General features: G+C 50.1%; 1 protein-coding gene across 1 annotated transcript in view; it reads right to left on the bottom strand.

The window, feature by feature from the left end:
* The window catches only part of ERI3 (ERI1 exoribonuclease family member 3), a 127,319-nt gene that overhangs the window by 41,484 nt on the left and 66,582 nt on the right, over positions 1–19,253 (bottom strand). The window lies entirely within an intron of this gene.

The raw sequence follows: 19,253 nt of genomic DNA, 5'->3' as shown, positions 1-19,253 counted from the left end.
CTCAGACTTCATGTCTCTGCTTTGCTCCAATACCACGTGCCCTTTCCTGCTTCCCCAAGGATAGGGTGGGCAACAGGAGTCAGGGATGTTTGGAAAGGGATGCATATGCCCAGGCTGGCCTTGCCAGCAGCCCCCTTCTCTGGCAACCACAGCCCTCCCAGCCTCCTCTCTCCTTTCCATCCCCAGTTGCTCTCCACCCCTGGAAAACACCCCAATAGGAGCCAGCTCTCATCACCCCAGTGCACAGAGCCCACAGCCCAGCTGGAGGGAGCCTGCTCCATCCCTATCGCATGCCATGGCAGGGCTTTCAGCAGAAGCCCAAGCAGCCAAGATACCTGGAGCAGCACAAAAACCCACTGGACAACGCAAACATGAAAGCAGCCAGGCCTCTGTGTCACACACATGGCTGTAATTACAGCCTGACAGCCACGTATCTTCTTCATCTCGAGGAATTAAGCTCAGTGCCGCATTGTGAGCACTAAGAAGGGCGCGTGGGCTTAGCGTTGCTCACGCCAGCGCTATCTCTGCTGCCGTGAGGGCCATTGTCCCCAGATGAGATCAGGTCAATCCAGCAGCCCCTATCTCCCTCCTGCAGTGGGGATCATGGCTAACTGCAGCCATGGTGCGACAGGGCATCGCTGATGCCATCCGTGGGCTGGAGACACCAGGGGAGATGCTCTCTGAAGCCAGAACGGGGCCCAAGTGGGCCAGTGGAGCTGAGTGGCATCCCCCCACCAGCCCACCACCCACCTGCCTGCCATGGGGACCTGCTGCCAGTTCCTCTACCCCTGCTACCTGCTGCTGTGCCCAGCACCAGCAGCCCCTTGGGAGCTATGGGGCTTGGGGTAGTTAATTTATTACTGGCCTACACAACCATTCATGCTGCTTTGTTACTCCTGCCTTAGCAAAACAGAGGGCTCCACAGATAATTAATAGACAGCATTGCTAATCCTGTTGGGAGATGATTAGCAATTAAAAGTCCTAATTAAGTCTGTGCATAATTCACTGAAATTACACTTTGTGTACACAATAGGGAGGTTTCCTTTCCCTTCAACAAACATGCTGTGGTATCTCCATCAGCGTGGCCAGGATGTCAGCTGGCTGGCTGTGGGGCAGGAGAGAGCTGGGGGCTGAGGTTCAGGATGGGACCCTGCCACTCATCTGCCGGGTGGCCCTGGCTCATGGGGACAGCAGCTCCGCGTGTGGCTCCCTCTTCTGGCAAGCCCAGGCGCAGTGCAGGAAGGTCCCCGTGCTCAGTACCAGGTCTGCCAGGCCCAGGGTCACGGGCAGTGGGGGGCATCCCTGGGGAAAGGGTGCCCCTGCAAGCTTTGGAGGGAGGATGCATGGGACCACAGGCTATTCCTGCACTGAGGCAGGCTCTGAGCTGTACTGCAGGCTGCCTTCCCAGCCCAGACACATCCCTTGGATCCCAGCCAGAAGCAACTGACGGAGCACAGCAGAATTGGCAAGATCCTGGGAAAGCCACAGGGACAGCTCTGGAAAACTCCTGGCAACTGGGCACTAGTGCCAACCCCAGCTTGCCTCTTCCAGCTCTGCAGCAGCAGCAGGGACCCAGCAGCATGTTCCCTGGTCTGGGATCAGCACCAGGCCCATCTCTGCATCGCATTTTGCTTCTCTAACCAAGGTCATTGGGTACAGCAGCAATACCTGAGCAAACTAGCTAAGCAGCTGGGGTGGAAGTTGGCCTGACCACTGAAGGTCAAGTGTGCACTTATGCATATTCAAAGCTGCCTGCAGGATCGATCGGGTTTTAATTGTTTTTCCTGGGGTTTTGGAAGGAAGTGCCAGGGGCATTGATCAGTCCCAGATGAGGCTGCTCACACTTCGGGGCTGGCAGGGACGGCCACTTTGCTGCAGGCAGAGGGAAATGCAGGCAGAGATGGAGGCAGGCCAGAGGACAGGCCAGCCAGCTCAGGCTGGGAGGAGGAGCCATTGCTGGGCTGTGTTGGAAAATAAAAGTTTTTAATTAAAATTGGCAATTCTGAGTCGCCTGCTGGCAGCAGCCACACAATCAAAAGCAAAGAGCTTTGCTGTTTAATATTTAAAGACAACATTTAATCTTTAAACAGGCAAGTTCTTCTTCTGACTGTTAAAAGCAAGGCAGAAAGTGCTGGAGGCTCCAGGACAGAGGGTTCCCCAGCCTGCTGGGGTGGCTGTAGCCACTGGCCTGCCATGGGGTCCCGCCTTGTGGGGGGGTCTTTAGCCCCTGGCCTGCCATGGGGTCACTAAAACCACCAGGGCACCAGTGTCAACCACAGCCACCCTCCTACCAGCTCCATCACTTCTCCAGCCCTGCACAGCTGCTGGCAGTGGTGCAGACCCTTGCTCCTTCAGCATTTGTCCCTACAGCAAACCATGAGAAAGTCTGAGATGCCTCTGGTTGACTCAGAAGTCAGAGGATTTAAAAAAATGCCATGAAATCCTTTTTGCCAGGAAATGACACAAATTTGTTCTTCCCTCTGGTTCAGTCCTGGTGTTGCAGGGACTGTTGCTCCTTTCTAGCTCAGACACTGAAGCATGGCCAGGACCTCACAGCATTTTCTTTTCACAGAATCTTAGGGGTTGGAAGGGACCTCAAAAGATCATCTAGTCCAACCCCCCTGCCAGAGCAGGATCACCTGGAGCACATCACACAGGAACGTGTCCAGGTGGGTTTGGAATGTCTCCAGCGAAGGAGACTCCACAACCTCTCTGGGCAGCCTGTTCCAGGGCTCTGTCACTCTCACAGGGAAGAAGCTTTTTCTGATGTTTACATGGAACCTCCGATGTTCCGGTTTGCACCCATTGCCCCTTGTCCTATCACTAGACATCACTGAAAAAAGCCTGGCTCCATCCTCCTGACACTTGCCCTTAACATATTTGTAAACATTGATGAGGTCATCCCTCAGTCTCCTCTTCTCCAAGCTAAAGAGACCCAGCTTCCTCAGCCTTTCCTCATAAGGGAGACTCTTTCTAATACACCCCAGGATGCCATTGGCCTTCTTGGCCACAAGGGCACATTGCTGGCTCATGGTCATCCTCCTGTCCACCTGGACACCCAGGTCCCTTTCTCCTACACTGCTCTCCAGCAGGTCAGCCCCCAGCCTGTACTGGCATATGGGGTTGTTCTTCCCCAGACGCAAGACTCTACACTTGCCCTTGTTGAAATTTATCAAGTTTCTCCCCGAGACCTGTCCAGGTCTCATTTACATCTGCATTTCAATTGATAGCAACTGCTGGCATCTTTTAAGAAAGCTATTACTAAACTGTTTTGGTCAAAATTCTGATTTAGAGATAAATTCAATGCCTGTGATCTGCTAAAAAGCATCTAAATTATGTTTGCAAAATAATTTTCAAGCAGCTTGAACATAATTATTTCCATTCATACCAGCTCCTAGAAGAGTCTCCCTTTCTTCATGATTTTGTTTGTAATTCTATGAAGGCTACATTTACCTCCCTGCCAATGCTGATCTGAAGCCAGATGATTATTAATTATATTTATTTACTTATACAATCCCATAGGCATACGCAGCAGTTCACAGACAAATACCACTCTGGGTCCCTGATGTGGGGACCTCGAATCAAAGGTAAGCAGATACTCCTGTGATAAATGTGAGTTACCAGCAGCAGGAGATTAGGAACATACTGTGTTTCCATGCATAGAGCCAGCACCACAGATAGAAAAAAGGGTTTGAAACCATCCTCCTGTTGCACTGGGTCACAAAACTTCCTGGTGGCCATGATGCATCTGACTCCATTTACAAAGAGCCTGAAACAAGAGCTCCATGGAGCACTTCTAGTAGCACTGGGGGCCAAAAACGGTCCTCTGTGCTGGGACAGGAGTGCATGGAGGGCACACCAGCAATGAGGGGCAGTGTCATGACATTGCTTGCAGGGGAAAGAACACAGGATTTGCCTAGTTCTTGTAAAAATGCCGCCCAGTTTAACACTGAGTTTGCCACAGGGACAGAAAGGCAGCAGCACCAACACAACTAGGTCCTGATGTCTCAACCTCTGGAACTCACTTGGGTTATACATCAGGGCTTATAAGCAGCACAGCTGCAGAGAATACATTCCAGGGGGTCAGAAAATTCCCAGAACTGGAACTTGTCAAGCTGATGTATTGATCTAAGTGGACTGAATAATGCTCCATCATTTATTTATGGGGAAGTGCCTGGCACACTTCACAAAAACTGGTGTTCGACAGTCACATTAAGGCAAGATTTAACGTCCTGCATCATGCAAACAGGGCACCTGTCAGAGGTCAGGATGCTCACTTACATAAGGAGCCCCACAAATCCTTCTTGTATGCTCCTGGGAGGGATCAGGCTGGTCCTCATGGAGCTGCTGGAGCTCTGCTAGGGCAATAAGCCCATGCTGACAGTGCCAGTCCCATCCCTTCTACATGTGCTGATGCTGTGACCTGCCCGGACAGCCCCCAGCCCCTCTGCCACAACTGCTGGCACTGCACCACCCTGGATGCTTCAGCTGAGGGCAGGAGGGAAGAGGAGCTCTATGCTTTGCAAAAGCACAAGTGTGTCCACAAACCATGGCAGTAAGAACTGCCAAGACTGGCATAGAGCCTCCTGTCCTGCCCAGCCCAGCCCAGCAACCCTGTAGGTTTTCAAGTCCATCAAGAGGTTTTAAATGTTTCACCTGCTAATTTTAATTTTAATATTAATATAGACACTTCCAGGCAGGGAGAAAATATTTCCTTATTGAAAAAAATCCTCCCAGAAGGAAAGGGGCTCAGTGGTTTGAATAGAGGCTGAAGGGTAAGTACTAAGGAATTTAAAAATAAATGGTGTTTTTTTCTGAAAGTTTCCATTAAGAATTTCAAAAAGATACCTAAGAAAAATATGTTTTAAACCAGAAAGAAAGCATCCAAGAGACCTCCCCAGCTGCCCTCAGCTTCAGCAAGTGGTGGATGCTGGCTGTGCTCCCCCAGGATCAGGCTGAGCACAGCAGCCTGCTGGTCGGAGCTGAGCCCCCTGACATTTTCGCAATGGAGAAAATGACTCCATGACAGCAAAAGCATCTTTGTACCTGTGTCATGTCAGCTGTGCACCGTGTCCACCCAAAATAAACATCTCCCTCTAATGCCCCTCATTCCACTGCTGTCATGATGAGGTGTCAAGGTTTTATATTACTTTCTATGGTGGGAAGAAAAAAGGAGTAATGTCTACAACTAAGTGGGCTTTTAAACACAGCTTCAAATGTTTTCAGCATCATACAGTAACCATAAGGTTTTGGGGCTGGGGGTGTCTCGGAAGCCATCCCCAAATGGCACCTGGGACACTGGGGACCCCAGGGTGGTCCCTTGAAATCTCATTTTAATTGCACGCCACCTCAGGGCCAGGAGGTGGACATTTTTTGCTGGGATTTCTTGCCACGCAAACTTACCAGCATGACACACGGAGAACTGAACCCCACTGAGAGTGTGATCCCACTGCTAGTCATTTACTAGCAAGGCTGTTGGATCGGGGCTGAGAACAGTTAAAGGGGCAGGTAATGAATAAGCAGCTTGCCAAGCCCCAGGATGGGGGGCATGGAGCCTGGGGTAGCTCAGCCCTGGCAGCACTGGAGCTGACTGCCCTCACTGGCTGTCAGGAGGCAGGAGCTAAACCCAGGTGAAACATGTCCCTTTTAAGCATTTTAGTCAGAAGTGCTGCCACATTCACAGCTTTTCAAGTATTTTTAAATCACTTACAAAAGCAGGATTAAACTATCAGGAATTCCATTTAATAGGACAAATAAAGAAATAACAATCTACTCCATCAGCCCTGCAAAAGGCAGGTTAGATTTAAGGGGAAAAAAAAAAGTACAAAAGAGGGAGAGAAAAAAGGAAACGGGGGTGGAAAAAAAAAGGATAATGTGTGTTTACTCAAGCAAAGAAAAAAATATTTAAGTGATGTAGGGGAGAAGATTGCGGTAACTAGTGAAGAATAACATCGTCTGCTTTGCTGTCAAATCACACAAGAATTTCAGTAATAGATTCTCATTCTGACACTCAATTCAATTCGAAGGTGATCCTGCTTTATCCCAACACATCAAATATTAAACACTCGTATTAGCCAGGGTGCCGTCGCCTTTCCCAGCTTAGACGCTGCAGGAAGCTTTTCCCCCTACTTTCTCTCACTCACTATAATATTCTCAATGTTATCTAAACATGCTTTCATACACTGGGGTTCCTTATCAATCTCATTTGGGGAGGGGGGGTGTGTACTTAAAACGGTATTAGTTTGGGGGGCTTATATTATTATTATTTCCAAAGCTTTTCAATTTTGTGTGGAAAAAGCTTAGAAAAAGGAGGCGGAGGGAGGGGAGGTGGCAAGAGAAGGAGAGGGAGCGCGGGAGCGAGGGAAAGTATAAGAAAGGGAAAAGCAGCCAGCAGCTCGTTTGACTGATGCCTTTCAACAAGGGCAGTCTAGCTTGTCAAAGCCCAGGCTCGAGATGAATTGGCATATCTATTCAGCCTGCCTCTGGATGTCATGCAATACAGTTTCATATTCCCAGATAAGGCATGATAAGCAATTGCTGCCCTGACACCAACTCTATCCATCCCTGCCTTTCTGTCCACGCGTATTACAGGTCTCTGCTGTGCTGCTAATAAGAGGCATTTAATTTTTACAAACGCAGCGGCAAGAGAGGCCTCCAGCCTGACCAGGTACAGCACTAACACCATTCATGTTTAATTACTTTTTCTTGGTGCACTGAGCTTCCTGAACATTCACGAGTGGTACCGGGTGCACAAAAATAACTTCTGCCCGATGTGGGACCCACCAAAGCCTTGGTTAAACATCTGTGCTAATAATTAAGGAGACGGGGTGATAAGAATGGAGGGCATTTGTCCTCTGCCAAATAAAACTGCAGTGCCACTGAGCAGGAAATGGTTTGGCTGGGGTTTGGACATGGGAGGACACAGCAGAAGATCCAAGCAGTGCCCTTTCCCAGGGAATGTCCCTCTCTGGAGCACAAAGCCCTCTGAGAGCTGCGGGGAGAAGGAGAGGGGCTGACACACCAAATGTGGGGACCCCACAAATGGGTCTGGCCCCACTCAGGTTGAAGCAGGTGCTGCCCTTGGAAATTCCTGTCATTGCCAGCACCCTGCAGTGGGAGGATGAGATCTGGACACAATCGTCCCATGTTGCTGAAAAGCTGCTGGGACCCTGCCTGCTGCTCTGCCCTCTTCTCACAATGGTGTGCAAAGGTTTTTCAGAGAACAGAGCCTCACAGACAGCTTCTCCCATATCCTGAAGGAGCAGGGAGCTCTTGGCACACAAGCCACTCTGCCAGTCCTACCTGGCCTTGCTGAGCAACCTTTGGCAAGCCCAGCTGGTGTCCACTTTAGTCCATTTGCAAAGGTGCTTCTTAAAAGAGAAACATCTTTAAAAAACAAATAAAAAGATGAACAACCTAATTTTTGAAAGGCGAATGCAGGGCACACAGGAGCTGCCTGGCTCTGCCACCCTTTGGGAAGTGTTTTACAGGGGCAAGGTGCCTCCACAGCCCATGAGAGAAGGAGAGGTCAAGGCTCAGGGAAGACAGCAAGGTGCTACAGAAGACATGGAGAATGCAGCATAACTGCATGTGCTTTCTCCTTAGCAAAATAAGCACTCCATGCTATCCAATCTTTGACCACAGCAGCACTGCAAAGGGGAAACTGAGGCATGCAATTATGACTGGCCTTTTTTCCCCATCCAGACACAAGCCAAGCCTCACTCTGCCCAAGTCTCAGCAATATCCCAACTCAGCCATAGCCATGCAAATTCACTGCCAAAACTCCTCTTAATTTCAGGAGGGGTGGGATGGGCCTTGCAGCCATCTACAACTCCTCTACAGGGTGCATTTGGACTCTGCAGCCCTGCTGGGCAGTGGGGAGGTGGCCCTGCTGCCATGCAGGATTAGCAGGTGCCCTGCCTCAGGCTGCAAGAGAAAAACCCTGGTGTGCCTGACTCCAGAGTGTCAAAGTGCCAAGTGGTTTAGGCTTCACATTTCCCTGTGTTTGAACAAGAACAGTCTCTGCCTTGCTCCCAGACTAGGGATTATCCTGGATAAAATGTTCTTGACTGCTGTGTGCTCTGTGGCTGGCAACACATTAGGTTAATGCCATGGAGAGCCAGGACCAAGCTCTGGGTTTGGTCACAAGCAAAACAAAGCTATGGGTCTGAGTCCCTGGTCAGCTGGAAAATAGAGCTGGGGTGTGTACATGCCAGCACTGGTCCAGGAGAGGGGAAAAGCAGAGCCATAAACCATCAAGAAAGCAGCTCAAGGATGGGGGCTGCTGGCAGGACTCTGGGCTTGGGGCCAGGCAGCTGAGCAGAGCTTTGCAGTGGGAACTCAGGGGCTGCTGTGGAGACAAGGGGCTGGAAGACACACGCTCAGTGCCTTTCCTAGTCCAGGATAACTGGCCCTGCCCTGAGGCACAGATCAGATCTTTTTGAATAGGGCTGCCTTCTCACAGTGTCCTGGCATTTATGGCTGCACCACAGGGTGACCAAGACCCAGGCTGGGTAATGCTGATGTATGCCAGCAGTTCCCAACACTAAATACATGAGCAACTCCCAATTACCCTTCCAGCCCTGGGAAGGACAGGCTCATGTCCTGTGGTACCACCCCCCTGCAGACCACCCAAGCCCCTTTGGAGCCAATTCAAGCAGGAAAGCGACACTAAGCCTTTCCTCACCACAGCACCATGGACGACAGAGTGGGAAAGATGGATATGACACCAAGGAAAACCTGCAAACACACTTCATGGATGATTCACTGCAGCCACAGTTACCTCTCTGCACAGACAGGAATGGACCAACCTGATTCTGGCTGTTCCTGGGGAAACTGGGGGGCCAGGGGGAAGGGAAGATGCTTCCAGTGATGCTGGAAAACGTGGAAATGTTGGCACTGCCCTGAAATCAGACCCACTGACAACCCTTGCATACAGGAGGACAGCAGAAGGCATGCTGGGGCCCCAGCAGATCTGCCATGCTGCTGCTGAGCAGTCAGGGCAGCAGCGAGGTGGACATGCCTCACCCTCTTTGTATCTAGACAGATTAACAACCACCTAAGAGAGCTGCAGTTTTGTCACACTACATGAGGATAAGCAACAGCACCCACCAACCACCCCCTTCTTCTGAGACATGCCCCAGAGTCCCCCAGACACACACCTCTTTAATCTAACCCCATGTCTTTCTCAAGCAAAGCCAACACCAGCCTTGCTGTGAAAACCTTCAAACCCTTCCAAAGGGGGTCTCTTCCCCCTTCAATTTCTATTTTTACACACACACACATGCTCGACTCTCCCTTGCTTGCTGTTTAATTTCCGTGTGAGAGGGAAGCAGGTGCCCATGCTCCCGTGAGCTCTCCCTTCTCTAGGTTTTTTTTCCCTTCTTGGATCCTGCCCCATTAGTTTAGTGCCCAGCCATCTGCGACGTCTCCTGTAATGCTGTCCCCCTTGTGTACCAGGGAGCTTTTCCATTAGCGCCTTTAATATTCTGACACCTTAGCACAGGCTGCTATTACATTCAAACACTGATCGCCCTGTGAAATTACATCGCAGGGCTTGCTAAAATGGAATTGTGTATAATCAGGCTCCTCCATGCACTGTCAGTCCCATCACAAATACAACCTAAAGCAGGCTTATGGATGGGCTTAGCAGCTGCTACAAGTGTATTTTTTTTTTAATAGATGAAGTATCCCTTATTTAAAGCATTTCCTTAAGAAAAAAAAAAACAACAACAGTGAAAGACAAATCAACAGCTGCTGCACTATGTTAACCATACCACTGGTCTCTTAAAAACATGTTATTTACTAAGGTAGCTATCTGTTTATCTATAACTATATCAAACAGAGAAGGAGGGTGAGATAAAGATAGTTAAACAGACAGCTGAGGAGATATCTGCCACCGGGAAATAATAGCTAAATAAAAAGTACCATTATTTACTCCTGAGAGGGGAGGAGGGAGAGCCAGTGCTTTCCTCCCAGTGCCACACAGCCGGTGTGGAGCTGCCTTGGGAGCCTCTGGTCCACAAAGGCAGCCTGTGCCAGCCTGCACGTACCCGCTCAACTCCCCACAACCATGCCAGATAAATCTGGGGGGAAAAAAGCAGCTCAGAACCCAAGTACTACACCTCCATAGGGAGCCTGCGATGTAGAAAAGACAAGAGAGGGCAGGGGAGCCAGACTGCTGCCGGGAGCTGGCTTGGTGGGGCTGGCCCCCACCTCCAGCCAGGCTCAAAGTGGTTCAAATTAAGGTAAAACTGGCCAGGGCAGAGGGGCTGGGTGCATTCCTGTAGGGGAGGTTGGTTTCTGTGTGGCTACCACAGAGGAGACTGACTTCCCAGCTTTTTTTAAAATTAATTTTTAGCTAAGGAAGTGATGGATTAGGAAAAAGGTATTTCAGGGGGATGCAGGAAGTGGCAGGGACACAGATGATGTGCCAGAGAAATGAGCTCCTGAGCTCCCCAGCTTGGAGTTCAAAACACTGCCTCTTACCATGCCCTAAAGGTTATTCTGTCTGTCTGCTGTGAAATGCGACGGCACATCGCCTGAAGGGAGATTTCCAGAGGCACTGTGACCCTTCTGCTATCTCCTGTGAGAAGCCTCTGCAGGAATGATGAGATTGTAGCTCATTTCCACACACCTTGAAAGAGCCAGGCTGGATCAAACACGCTGGAAGCAGAGGCGGCACATCGCTGGGACTCATCCTTGGTCCCTGGCAGGGAACATGCTCTTGCTTTAAAGGGCTGGGAAACCACATCCACCCCACTGAAACACCTATGCTCCGACACTGCCTTTCATCCTAAACCAGGATGGAAAAGCCAAAATATTGGCTCATTTCAGTGTGTGGAAACAGTTCTGCTCAGGAACCACAAAGTAAAACCCAGTGACATAAATGCCTCTCCCTGGAAGCAAACAATCTATTTCCATGCGGAACACCGACATGACATTTTGACTCCAGTTTTTCCAGTGCAAAAGAAAGCCATTTGTCCAGAGCAGACATACTGCTCCTTTGCACCATGCACAGCATGTCTCAGCACATGGTGCTCAGCGCATTTTTGAAAAGGACAAGTTTGGTGACAGTCTGGCTGCTGTGTCCAAACATGCCAGACAGGAGGAGGATGGAACTGCCAAAGGCAGGGACCCGCAGACAGGTTACCACGGGAAAAGCAGAGTGGAGGTGGTACACAACTGCATGTCTGTTCACGTTGCAGGTGTGAGACAATTCAACCCTCTGGTTTTTGCCACCTGGCATTTTCCAGGTTAGGTGCTTGCAGGTTGGCAGTGAGGGAAGGATGCTGGGTGACCAGCAGGTTCACATTTCAACCCAGCCCAAGGGATGGGAAAAAAAAAATCACAGGGTGATCCTGCAGGACCTTCTCACCACTTCTATTCACTTGCCTGCACATCTTACTGCACGTAACTCTCTCTCTGCTCACATCCCACAACTCCTTCCACACTCATGTCCCTGATGCCTTCTTGGGATAGATTTGAGACTCCAAAACTCACCTCTGACACGATGAAGAGAAACTGACCCATATAGAACACACCAGAGTGTCACAGAAAGACATTCCCTGCTCCCTCTTACCTTCTCCTCCCAGAAAGCAGACTCTCAGGAGCAAAACTCAATCTTTTGCAAGTGGCACAGCACCAACCCAAGAGAGCTGTCAGGGCCTCTGAGTGTTACTGCTCTGCAAGAATAAAATAAAACAGAGTTTCCTAGCACTCCCATAAGATGCAAAGCCACTCAGAGGAGAGGAAACTGGAAGAGCAAGAAAGAGGCAAGAGAATACAATGGACAAGGCATCAGGGAAAAGATCAATAAAGATTAGGAGGGCAGCAGCCACGTCCCTTGCCCGCATCACAGGCTCTGATGGCTGCAGAACGGCAACACCAAGGAAAGTTAACAAGTTGCTGACGTGCCGGTGCCTGGGGATGATACCTGTCTAATCAAAGGTAGAGTTTACACTGGATCATCTAAGCAGCAGCTCTTCCTCATGACTGTTGACTCAGGTCAGGGTTAAGACTGAGAAGGTTAAAGCAGAGGTGCCTCTAAGAGCTCTGATGGATGCAAACACCAGGCAAGCAGGCAACGCAGGCAGGCCCAGCTAGCATGGCCTGGTGGGGCAGCAGGTGGCAAAATTGAGGGGCCCTGATTTCAATGAAAGAGCAAACAGAAGGAGGTGGTCTGAGAAACCAGACAGCACACTGCAAGAGAATTGATCTGGAAACAGGTCAGGAAAGCAGAGAATAAAGGGACCCGAGAGGAGGATGTGGTGAGACCCTAAGAAAAAGTTATTAAAGGAAGTATGAGGGGGAAGAACTGCAGCAGCTACAGCCAGGCAGGAGCAAGTGGCAGGACTGGCTACCTGGACTGGGAAGAGAGAACCTGCACCGTGTTATGGTGCTGAGATCACAGAGGAGATCAGAATCATAGAACTATTCAGCTTGAAGCCATTCCCTCTTGCTCTGTCACTAATTACCTGTGAAAAGACAAGTCCCACAAGCACATGCCCAACACAGCTGTCACCAAGCATGAGTCGCAGAGGCTCAGTCCTCATGCAGTCCCAGCACAAGAACAGAGCTACGGGGTCACGTAATGCTCACCCACTGCTTTTGGCACTTCAGTTGCCCCATGAACCCATCCCTAACCTACATGTGCTGTCTCAGTTCAGGCTGCAGCTGATGGAAACAAGAAGAGCAAGTGAGAAGTTCCCCTGTGGGGGAGCTGGTCTGCAGCAGTGGGCTGGATGGCTGCAATGTGATGAGGAGGTTCATGGACTGCTGGCTTTCCCAGCCACAGAGCTGTGCCAGGCAGCCTGCCCACTGCCTCCTGCCAAAGTGCCAGCAAAGAGTGAGTGGCTGATATGGAACAAGGTGTCCCAATTAGCTTTCCACTGATCTAATTAGATCTCTGAGGAGAGGGTTGGAGCTGGAGAAACAACACCGCTGCCTCCTTGACTAGACACTCAACCTTTCCTGCCTGCAGCATTTTATTTTTCAGATTTTCAAGTTGCAGTACCTTTTTTGGCCAGCTCAGCAGAACCTGCCCTGCCTCAAGTCCTGCCACAGCTCCTCTCCAGCAAAGAGCAATTACATGTGTACACAAATAGGCATTCAGCGACGGCACACTGCATCCAAGCTCCCTGCTTCTGTGTTGGGGAACAGCTGCCAGGGTTGCAAATCAGAGGTGCAAGGAGAGAGGCAAGGGGCACCAGGAGGCAGAGCTCATTGAGAGGACGCGGCAAAGCGCGCCAGGTCCCTCTCACTCCCCCCGGAGTGACAGCAAGCCGAGCGTGCCTGCCCTCCCCGCTGCCGCCCCGCACCACCCCAGAGAGCTGGCAAACGAGCTTCAAACCAGCCCGCTCCTTGTAATGGGAGTCAGTCAGTGTGTGTGATACGCTTGAGTTGATGGCTGGTGTTAAATTCAATGCCTTGAGTATTGATTTCCTCGCACATCCCGGACTTTGTTAAAGGGTTAGCCGTGAACTGAGATCAAAGGGAGGTTAACTCGTTTCTCATAAGTGGTAAAGCAGATCTCTAGCAACAGCGGGCACCAGGCCTCCTCTGCAGAGGATGCCCCGTGCATGTTTTTAGCTACCCTGGTTGCCTTGAAAGCCAGATAAAGCCACAAAGCTGCCTCAAAGCAGGGAGATAAAATGCTCCCAACAACTTCCCACAGACCCCCAAGCTATTATGAGTGCACTCTAGAGACAGACAGAGTGGGCCAGTGCATTTGTCCTCCCTGACCCATCCCCAAACCACGGGATGTGCTCTCTCCCTTGGCCATGGGAAGAGAAGGGGCAGCAAGTCTTTGTGGAAAAGATGGCTTCACTTGAGCTGACACTGCCATATCCACCTGCTTGGCATCTACTTGCTCAATTTTACTCCCTTGTTTCTTCCTGCCCCATACAAAGTAATTTTGGCACTGGTGGTAACAAGATCAGCAGGTTTTGCCAAGGCAGTAAGAGTTAAGCGCACAAATAACACGACACTAGCAAGGTTCTGGCTTTAACTTTGTCATTTTTAGGGAATGGAGGGAGGGAAAGTTTAGGTGTAAGTGACAATATGGAATTGTTATCACTAGTACTAAAGAATGCCCAGAGGCATCAAGCAAGAAGCATCCATTTCAGATGAACATTTATCAAAAATAAGTGGTAACATTTCAGAAATAGGTAAGGTACTCCAGAGCAAGCCTTCCAGGAGGCTTAAGCACCAAAGTAATTTGTAACAGGACCCTTGGCCCCTAAGCCCTCTAATCACCAATGTTATTTCTCAACACCTCTCCTCTACCCCAGGATGTCCTTACAGCACAGTCCAGCTTTCCAGGAGCCAAATTATTCTTTTTGGTTTTGATGGTCATATAATTTCCTCTGTCCTACAACAACCACAGGGAAGAAGGACCCATCACATCCCAACTCGGGGGTGAAATGCTCAGAGGGAGCTTTATTGCTAAGCACCTATAGTCACATTTGACTATGAGGTCCTCCCTAGAGTCCTGAACAACCCACCACTTCTCTCTCCCAAACTCCTGCCACCCAGTGCTCCCCCAGCAGCCAATTTGTTTTTAAGTGAAAGGTTTATACCAAAGTGCTTGGGGAGTATCTGCTCAGTGCCCAGCATACCAAGTGCTGAAGATTTCACTTAAACTCTCAGCATCTGTGTATCTCAACTAAATTAAGCTATTTGCTATAAAAGAGCACAATGACAGTAATGGAATAATAACAGCATTAATAAAACACAACAATCCTCAAATGAGAAGCAGACGCATCAGCCAGCTTCAACCAAGAGAAGAAGGCTATTTTAAAATCATACACAAAAACCATCTGGGGGTGGAGAAAACCAACAAAAGCTCTGAAACTCAGAGGTCAGACTGAAATTATGTTTTTAACCTCAAAAGAAAGATGCTTGCCAGAGCCTTCCCAGCCACAGCGCTCCCACACCAGCTGGAAATGAATTTCCACAGCTCCCAGCAAAACAAGGGTTTATAATGGGAATGCTGAAAATTTCTAGGGGGGGTGTGCTGGCTCCACAAAGAAGGGGTGGAAGCATTCTTAGAAGGGAGGATACAGAATAAAAAGCCTGAAATAGAAATTACCCCTCAAGCACTGGCAAGGTTTGTAACCCAGCTCCTGGGACAGACACACTGGAGCAGGGGGTGAGGCCACGCTGAACGTGTCAATGCCGAGCTAGGGACGCAGGGACAGATGTCAGTGCATCATTATGCAAACATCCAGATGTCTCAAGCTCACCACACTGCCATTCCCCTCTTGGTTGGAAAAGTCGCCTTTACTCCATCCACAAATTCCTCATCCTTTGTTTTAGATGAGGTTGAGACTAAACACAGCACACTCAGTTTCAAAGTCTCCTACACATTGTCTCGCAGGGACAAAATAACCCTGGGACCTACAGTAGGGTTGGGGACAGGCATACCTGAGTCCTAATAACAACTCTGGGAGGCCATATCTCCTTGCTAGCCCCCTTTACAGGAGAAATACTTGGCACTTGGTGACGATCACAGCAATTAATGTATATTAAGCATGTCATGCTGTGTCTGTGAGGTCTTGCCACAGCCCCATACTGCCCATGGCAAGATCCTGAACTATTACTTGCCCTGACAGGGACTAGGAGGGTGGGTGACAGTTGTTTCCTTGGAAAGGGAGTAGATGGAGGAAAAGGACACCTCCATGTTTACCACTAGCTTCTTGTCCACCTTCTCACCATGCTGAAAGGGACCAGAAGCAGTTTTGTGCCAGCAGCAGGTAGGACCTTTGTGCTTCTCCTGCAGGCAAGTTTCTCTAGCCCCATGGGCACAGGGAGCAGGGAGTCTCTTCCCCTGCACAGGCTCCAGTTTTCCTGGCTGCCTCTGCACAGGGTACATGATAGCTGCTTCTCTCCTCATCCCAGCTGTCCAGAGCCCACATGCAGATCCTCCTGAGGATAACATGGCAGAGACAGATGTCACCTCTTCTCACTGACATGGAAGGAAACATGACCCAGGTCACAGTCCTGCAGGACAGCTCCCTGCTGCCTCCCTGCACTCCATGGCATGGTCAAAGCTGAATGCAGGCAGCTGAGTAATCCCTGGCTCCAAAAAAGGAAGAATTAGGCAGAAGGTGGCAAGCAGCTGGCTGGCTTTCCCACAGCACAACTGATACCATCCTTGGGTCCACCTGCATTTTTAAAAGGAGCCAAGAGAGCCTGGCAGGTCAGTGGTACAATGTCGATAGTGCCCAGGCTCATATGCTGCAAGATAAATAGCCTTCTGAGCACAGGTCCATAACACAAGTCCTCCTGCTCATCCCCTGAGCGGACAATTTCACCATGTCTGAACTCTCTCCTCCAGGTGATCCACAAAGCAGCACTCCTGACTTACACCTCTCTAAATTCCTATGGAGAAGCCAAAGCAGCAGTTGCCCCAGTCTTGAACAGGCTGCAAGTTTCTTTGTTTTCATTACAATTTTCAATCCTGATGGCTTTTTATTTTTTTTTTAGCCACTTCTGCTCTGCCCCCCTGGAGGTGCTGCTGTGATTGAATGAAACACAACCCCAGGCTCCAATAAGTGTATTTCAATTACATCTGTCACCATGTAACAATGTAATGATATATCATGTGATATTAAATCCATGGTAATCATATCAGCGATTTTTTTTAATAGTGCACTAATCACATTATTACATCTCAATAATTAACAACAGAAGGCCTAAAAAACCTGGATACAATGCAGAAAGCTCAGAGGGTCCCCATCTCCAGCCAGGAGAGGCCCAGAGGAGAGCAGGATGGAGAGGCACTGTCATGTGGGCATGACAAGTAGCAAGGGCACAGAAGTTTTGCAAGAGCAGCATTGTGCAGAAGAGCCAAGTGAGACCAGATTTTTCCCCAGTTCCAGATTAAAGGAGAAGTGTTTTGGGACTGGGAAGAGACACTTGGTACATCCCATCTTTCCCAGCATTGCTCCCTTCTCCCTTGCTGCTCCTGAGTGACCACTTTTCCTTCAGCAAACCTACACCTCAGCTCAGTAAAGTGCTTTCTAAAGGTGCAGTCCTGCTGCAGACAAGCACTGCTGGTTCCCCAGTGAAGAGGGAAAGACAGTGTCTTAAAAGGAAGGACCAATCTTACCAACACATCCTTACCAGGCTCCTAGAAGAATATAATAACTTTCTTTCTCTCCTTGTACCAACTAGAGACAAAGCTAAGAAACAGAGCCACCTCATGGAGCCACTGCAAGGCTTGAAGTTACTCTGATTTTTGCAGCAGAACAAATCTGTCAGCTTGCAACTGGAACCCAAGGAAAATCCTTTGGAGGGACAGGGGTCCTGTGGGCTGCTGCCTCCGCCCCAAGCTCTCACCTGCATGCTCAGAGCAAACTGGGACTGGACTCCAAAGCACTGACCAACACACATCTCCCCCTAGTTCTGTGCAAGCAAGCTGCTCCCTGCAGGTCCCAGCTGTATTTTGCTCCTTGCAGGATGAGTGAAGACAGATGCAGGTGGCAGGGAGCCACAAGTGTCAGCAGGCTGGCACTGAGTGCCAGGGCTTGGGAAGTCCTTAACATCCCTGGCTGTGACAGTGTTCTTACAGTTGCAGCCTGGTCAATCTAGCAGTTTCCACATCACAAGCTGATCTGAAGAGAGCCTCATTACCTGCCTTCAAGTTCCAGCCAAGCACTTAGCTCTTAAAGAGACAGTATTTAAGAAACATTTGACTGATCATTGCTCTCCTCATTTAGTTTGGCTGCTCTGAACCAATTCAATCTGTGAAGTTGAAATAGTGAGAACAGGAAGAAATGTATGTGCAGGCAGTCACACCATGCACCACCCACAACATCCCAGCTCCCCCACCAGCTCTTCCCAAAGGGCCAAATCCTGGCTCAGCCTGGTCCACACAGCCCCTCCTGTCTCCAGGAGTGCCCATGGGGCATTTCCCAACACCAGAGCCACCTCTTCCCTCCCCTTGTGGGACAGGCATTTGGGAGGATCATTAACTTCTTATCATCCAGACAGCACCTGGAAGTGCCAGGTGCAGCATCTCAGACCTGAGAGCAAGGGATGGTGAGAGGGGTGAGCCAGCCAGGATTAACAGCACTGCCATCCCCACATCTTCAGCTGACCCACAGCAGGACACTTCTGTGTTCGTTATCTCCTTGAATGCCTTCCTCCTGCCATGCAGCTGCTGGACTCCCTGCCTGCCCAGAGAAGGTGCTGCCTGCCCGGCTCTCACATGCCCAACAGTGCCCTGATCCCTTGCCCCAGGGACTGCAGCCTGCAGAGGGGCATGGGGGCCTCAGGGAGACGAGGAGACTCCTACAGCCAAGCAGGAGTTACAGCAGCAAGCGAAGAGATTCAGCATCATTTAGGGATGATCCTGTTGAGGAGCAGGCAGGACAGATGGATGGATGCCTCACTAGCCAAGTTGGTGCAGCTGGACTTTCTCTCCTTCCCCCATACCTTCCTTTTTTTTTTCCTTTTAATTTTGCCTTGAAAGCCATGATCCTTTAAAGATGTGCACGTCTCATTAGCTCTACCTTGACAATCATTACTGCTCCTGCAAAGGCAGGAGGAGAGCTCAGCCCGAGCGTGGGAAGTCCATTACCTTGTAGTTAAAGGGACACTGACAACTCTGGGCTGCCCATAGTCTGACTCTCCCTCGGAAGCAGAGTCCCTCCCGCAGGCCCCTGTTCCCCCTCCTGTACTAAGCAATGATTTCCTTCTCAACGCATGAGAGACACAAACCTTGTGGTGGCAGGTGGTCCTGCACCTACCACCACCAGACACTCAGTGCTCCCCTGGATGGGCTGTAGGGCCAAGTCCATGCCCACAGCCTCAGAGGCGAGCAGCACTGAAGCACCCAAACCTTCCAAACACATTGCACGTCCCCCCACCCCCAGACACTCAGTGCTCCCCTGGATGGGCTGTAGGGCCAAGTCCATGCCCACAGCCTCAGAGGCGAGCAGCACTGAAGCACCCAAACCTTCCAAACACATTGCACGTGGCCTTCACGCAACCACATCTCACTTCACCAAATGCATGTCCCTGAACGAGACCCAAACCTAGTCATGACAGCAAGCAGCTAGCCCAAATGTCCACAACAGAAGTCATAGCACAGGCCAGGGTAAGAATCATCGCGAGGGCCTCAGGACAAGGCCACAGCCCCCATGTATGAATGCCTGGTGGCACAACCAGACCAGGGCAGTAAGCTCTGTGCTCAGAAACCGGCTTCAAAGTGCAATGCACCCTACCCCTACTTTTCTTTACCTAGA

The sequence above is a fragment of the Chaetura pelagica genome, unplaced genomic scaffold (genome assembly GCF_000747805.2).
Source record: "Chaetura pelagica isolate M959 unplaced genomic scaffold, ChaPel_1.0 scaffold69, whole genome shotgun sequence".
NCBI lineage: Eukaryota > Metazoa > Chordata > Aves > Apodiformes > Apodidae > Chaetura > Chaetura pelagica.
This window is presented reverse-complemented; position numbering and strand designations above follow the sequence as displayed.